At 45.6% G+C, this 5,904-nt stretch overlaps 1 pseudogene; it reads right to left on the bottom strand.

The window, feature by feature from the left end:
* Positions 1-1,938: 1,938 nt before the first annotated feature.
* Positions 1,939-4,533, bottom strand: LOC103638424 (uncharacterized; annotated as a pseudogene).
* Between the last annotated feature and the right edge of the window lie 1,371 nt (positions 4,534-5,904).

Below are 5,904 nucleotides of genomic sequence, written 5' to 3'. Positions count from 1 at the left end.
TATGTTGTGGCTCCATAAATTTTTATGAATTTTTATGCCTATTTATGTATTATTAATTTCTTTTTGCTGAAAATCATCAAAATGCAATTAAATTGATACAATATTCTAGTTTTAAACACAAAATTGCAAATAAGTTACCAATACTAGAAAACATTTTATAAGAAGATAACTTCAAGTCTAGACATGAAAATGATAAAGAAAAGTATAGATTATGTTGAAACTTGGATACTTAGAGCGATTTCACGTGTAACTCATGCAATATGTAGAAGTGAAATGGAAGAAACATGGGCATCTTGTGTACTTTATGATCTAGACATTTTTTAGAATTACTAGGTGAGTGTCCGTGCGTTACAACAGGGACATATAATATCAAAGTGACTTATATATAAAATATGTGTATTATATGTCTCTGTTGCAACGCACGACGGCACGGGCGCTCACCTAGTGATCTACTTATGAATTATCATACCATAGGTATATAGATTATATAATTCACTCTAATAATCTATGTTGTTTGTTTGCCTCTCAACTTATTTAAGCTAGATTATGTAATGTAGCCAGGTTTCAGGGCATGTTTGTTTCATCTTTTTTCAACTTCTAGCCACCAGAAACTGTTGTAGATTGCTAAACACTCAGCTTTTCGACCTCCTTTTGTGAGAGCCGCTTTGGTGAAAACCGTCCGAAATCAACGTGATAAAAGAATCGTCTGAGCCATCATGATAGTAGGAATCTATTACTTTCTAGATACTAAACCCTACGAACTCCTTCATCCTCATCTACACATAGTTCCCCAGATTCTCTCCATAGCCAAATTATTCTTATAACTATCAGCCCTTAATTTTAGGATTGCATAGCAAGCGACACTATCTACTTATAGGCTAAGCTTAATCTCACAGATATTATAGAATTTAGTTCAACTGAAGCACTAAAAAATCAACATGAGCTAGCTAGACCGGCACCTGTATTTCAAAGAAGAATTTCTAATAGTCGTACGTACTATAACACCTTACAATGAACAAGTTGCACAGATAGAAACAAACCACATACACCTTCAGGTTTGAAGCAACACATGAGGATGGGAAGCACATCAGAGGCCAGGACACGAAGCTCTCCTCCGTCCTCGAATCTCCATGCACATTGAATTGGAGCAAACAGCACCGCAACCACCAGTCAAGCATCCCACATTGGTGCTACAGTGAACTTGCAGGACACCAAAAGCCATCAAGGAACCTATTTTGGGCAACAACAAACAAACTATGCCACTGGCAAATACTTACAGATCCTGCTATCAGTCGAATCGACTCAGAAAAGATGGAGTCACATTTCACCTGGAGATAAAACTTGAGAGCACTTCCAGGATGTGTTCTATTTCTATATGTTGACAGACTGCTACAGAAGGCCAGAAATGAGAGAAACCAAAGACCATGGTCGGGCTCACACGAAAAAAACAGATCGGGTCTATAAACACAAGCCCGGTAACCTGTCCACACACAAGGAGGCCCGACACTGAACTAAGCCAATTGCAACCAGATAACAATAGATGACGTAGATAGGCCTAATAAATCTTACTTGATAATTACAAACAGGACCGAAGAAAAATCCGACTGACAAATTAGTAAATAATTCAGGTGAACCACACCGTACAGATCTGATCAAAATGCATAGTACATCAATATGTGGCTTATCACACCATCACCATATCCCTAACTGTGGGAATTCGACCCACAATTGTTCCTTCTGAAAACAACACCTAGTAAAGTATATTTATTCTTCATTCAATCTCACTGCTTAGCTAGTTATATACTCCACTCCATACATATGTGTCATTTGACATGATGGACGTGCATGGTCTTGAAGTTAAAGATACGAGAGGAGGCATGAAGGACCCCGGTCAGCCTTGACATTGAAGCCCCGGACTCTCTTCTTGTCTTCTTCTTCCTACTTAGGACTGATGTTGAGAAAAGCAGACATGTCTGGGCAGGCAGTGAATGGCATCTTCCCAATCCCCATACCAGTGCAGCAGCAAGGGTCCAGTCGCTGTTCCCGAATTTTTTACATTTTAGCCCTTTTTTAGAAAAAAAATCACGTTTAGACCCTAAAAAATTTTAATAGCAATTTTGGACCCTTTGCTCGGCGCCATAGGCTATGGCGCCGAGGTAACACAGCTCGGTGCCATAGCCTATGGCGCCGAGGTACGTGTTACGCTGGCACACCCGGACGTCGTGGCGCAGACGTGGCACCGAGCTCGGCGCCACAGATCTTGGCGCCGAGCTCGATTGTGTTTAAATAATTTTGTTGGAAAGCTATAACCACAAATCTTGTCTAGTCTAGTTGGTAGAGCACAAGGCTCCTCACCTTGTGGTCCTGGGTTCAAGTCCCATAGTTTGCATTTCAATACTTTTTGTGTCCGTCCAATTTTTTTTGTCTTTGTCACAAGCTCTGATGACACATATAAATTTGCACTGAAGAATACAGATCGATTGTGCACCCACTAGGCCGTGGTGGACGCGATCCCTGACGCCGACAAGTTCGTTGAGTTCAGCGTGACCTATGGGTCGTTTTCTTAAGCCTATCAATGCTCCCAAAGTGAGCAAGCAAAAAAGCTCCGCATGCGCTTTGTGATTTTCACTGGACGGACACAAAAAAAACTGTTGAGCCTTGTGCCATCAGAGCTTGTGACAAAGACAATTTCCTTGCTAGCACTAACATTCATTTCTCGCGTGGTGGCATGGCCTGCAGTACCGCACCAGAGGCAGCCTCTCACTAGTTTCAGCGTGTCCACCGCGTTCCCTTGGGTGCATAATTAATTGTAGTATCGAAACGTTAGAAGGGTGTTAGATGTCTGTGTATGTGTTCGCATGTATCTTTATTATACTCTGTCTCAAAAAGTATTGAAATAAGGTGAGGAGCCTTGAAATACAAAAAAAAAACTGGACGGACACAAAAGGTATATTGAAATGCCAACTATGGGGCTTGAACTCAGGACCACAAGGTGAGGAGCCTTGTGCTCTACCAACTAGACTAGACAAGCTTTGTGGTTATAGCTTTCCAACAGAATTATTTAAACACAACCGAGCTCGGCGCCACGATCTGTGGCGCCGAGCTCGTTGCCACGTCGGCGCCACGACGTTCGGGTGTGCCAGCGTAGCACGTACCTCGGCGCCATAGGCTATGGCGCCGAGCTGTGTTACCTCGGCGCCATAGCCTATGGCGCCGAGCAAAGGGTCCAAAATTGCTATTAAATTTTTTTAGGGTCTAAACGTGATTTTTTTCTAAAAAAGGGCTAAACTGCAAAAAATTCGGTCGCTGTTCAAACCGGTCCTTGTCGTTTCCACAGACGAACTTACGGCAGCCCTTAGAGTGTAAAATGTCCCGGTAGCTAGGACAAAAGGCACAGCTACGCCTATATTGGGATAGAGGTTCCTCTACATGTAGCATATCACAATACACAATGCAACCAACACACATTACAATATGTCTGATCTGATCTCTACAAGTTGAGGAGGAGGATCTTGCTAGCTTACCGATAATGATGCATATTTCAACTATAGGAACTGCAGTTATTGCAAGTGATGACGAAGACGATGAGGGGCTGCTGATCGGGGTTGGCTTGTAGTGCACCTCAACAAAGAAGCGCTTGATTGTCTTGTTATTACTGCTGCTATTGCTGCGGGGGTGAGCCTAGAAGTTGATATGGAACCATGCCTGGCCCCGGAATCCCACGCGACTCTGCTTCAGGGGCTTCACAACATCGAACTCGCCACCCTTTAATGCATACTCCAATTAAGCTAGGTCATGTCCACGGCATTGCAGTATAATGCAGATATTTGCGATCTAGTACTAAAGGGCAGACATACAGGGTGCCTGGCATTGTAGTGGGCGAGAGCGTGGAGAACCTGGGGAATTTTGAAGAAGTTGCACTGATCCCTACGTATATGCATTTAGAAACCATCCAAATTCAAGCAGGCAATCAGGAGCAATCGATGGGTATACTACACTGTGCGTTCATGCCAATAATTCACCATATGATACATCACAATATATATAAAAACAAAGTTCTTATGTAATGCAATAATAAGACGGTATATGATAATTATTTTGGTAAATAAAATAAAATACTAAATGTATCGGTCCGGCCGAAATAACGCTAGATCTCTTTTTTGTTCCTCACCCAGATTGAAATTTTGGCAGAGAGAAATTGCACAGATGAATTCAAATTGAGAGATGAGGAGCTAGACGCCGACCGTACGTACCATTCCGAGAACGGCGACGGACGGGGACGAGGAGCGTGCTTGTTATGTGGCTTCAAGATGCGGTCATGCCCATGGGCTTTGTTTTGCAACCGTAGCTGCTCCTCGCTGGAAAGATCCGGCAGCAGCACCTCCAACGCCGGCGCCACGAAATCCATTCCAATCGATCCCATCTCCATCACGTACCGTACCGAGATCAACGACGGACGGGGAGGAGGAGAGTGCTTGTTATGTCGCTTCCGGATGCGGTCACGCTCGTGGGATTGGTTCTGCAACCGTGGCTGCTCCTTGAGGGAAAGTTCCGGCAAAAGCTCCTCCAACGTCGGCGCTACGAATTCCACCGATTCCATCTGCATTACCCTGATTCTCTTAGATCTCTCTCTTCCCCTACCACAGCCGTAAGGGATGGGGTTTAGGGAGCTGAGTAGGGCGACATCGTTGGGGAGAGAGCAGCAGCGTTGGGGAGAGGGCGGTGGCATGGGCGTCTGGAGGACGACGAAGAGCGGCGGGCAGTGGTGGCTCGGATTTGGGGGCCGAGGTGAGCGACGAAACAAGTGGTTTGAGGTGGGGCGCCGATGGAGGGGCACGGATGGGGCACAGCGCGTGGATGGGATCGCCGATGGCTGTCAGCGGGTGGGGGCGCGAATCACGGACGCAACAGCTAGGATTGCGTCCTCGACGGCTGACAAAGGAGCGGGGACGCGAACCACGGGCGCGAGAGCAGCGGAGAGCGCGGATCGAGGCCGCAATCCCGTCTGCGAGCAGTGATTCCGCTCGACACCTCCTGCCGAATTGCCTTCCATGTAGAGCGCGGGAGCAGGGGATGGTCACAGAGAAAGGGGAGGTGCGGGAGGAGGTGGCGGACCTTCCATCGACGTTGCGAGGACTGCAGGTTTGGAGATCTGGCTTCCATTGACTGGCGTGGCAGGAGGTGAATAAGCGAACCTTCCAAGGACTGCGGGCGAGGAGATTTGGCTTTCCTTCCATTGACGGCGCGGGCACGGGAGGAGGTGAGGTTGAGGACTGCGGGTTTGCCGTTGTGGCTTCCATTGATGGCGCGGCAGGAGGAGGAGATGGCGGACGCAACGGCGCGGGGCAGGTAGAGAGCGCGAGAGGAGGGGCGATGATGGGGGTGGCTTGAGCACGACATATAGGGTGATGATTGCTGGGATTGCGGAGGGCGCGCTGTTGATTGATGGAAGCCGCGGCTGCGGCGCTGCCGCAGATGCGGGCGGTTGCCTGTGGGGCGGCTGCGGGTGGCAGAACGCTCTGTGTGGACACCTACACTACTAACATATAGAGTAGTAGAGATATGTGGACATATGTCGTGCCTTCGTAAAACTTCATGATTTTCGGTACTATTTGTGTATTATTAATTTATTTCTGTAGAAAATCACCAAAATACAATGAAATTAATAAAATATACTATGTTCAATCGAAAATTGCAGATAAGTTACCAAAACTAATAAACACTGTATACAAATATAACCTCAAGTACCCATGTGAAAATGATAAAGTGAAATATTGATTATGTTGAAAATTGGATATTTAAAGTGATTTCCTGTGTAACTCACACAATAAGTTGAAGTGAAATAGAAGAAACATGCACATCTTCTATATTTTATGGTCCAAATATTTTTAAATATGGTATATA

Source organism: Zea mays, chromosome 9 (assembly GCF_902167145.1).
Source record: "Zea mays cultivar B73 chromosome 9, Zm-B73-REFERENCE-NAM-5.0, whole genome shotgun sequence".
NCBI classification, from domain to species: Eukaryota; Viridiplantae; Streptophyta; class Magnoliopsida; order Poales; family Poaceae; genus Zea; species Zea mays.
Note: the sequence above shows the minus strand (reverse complement) of the source record. Positions and strands in the feature narration are given on the sequence as shown.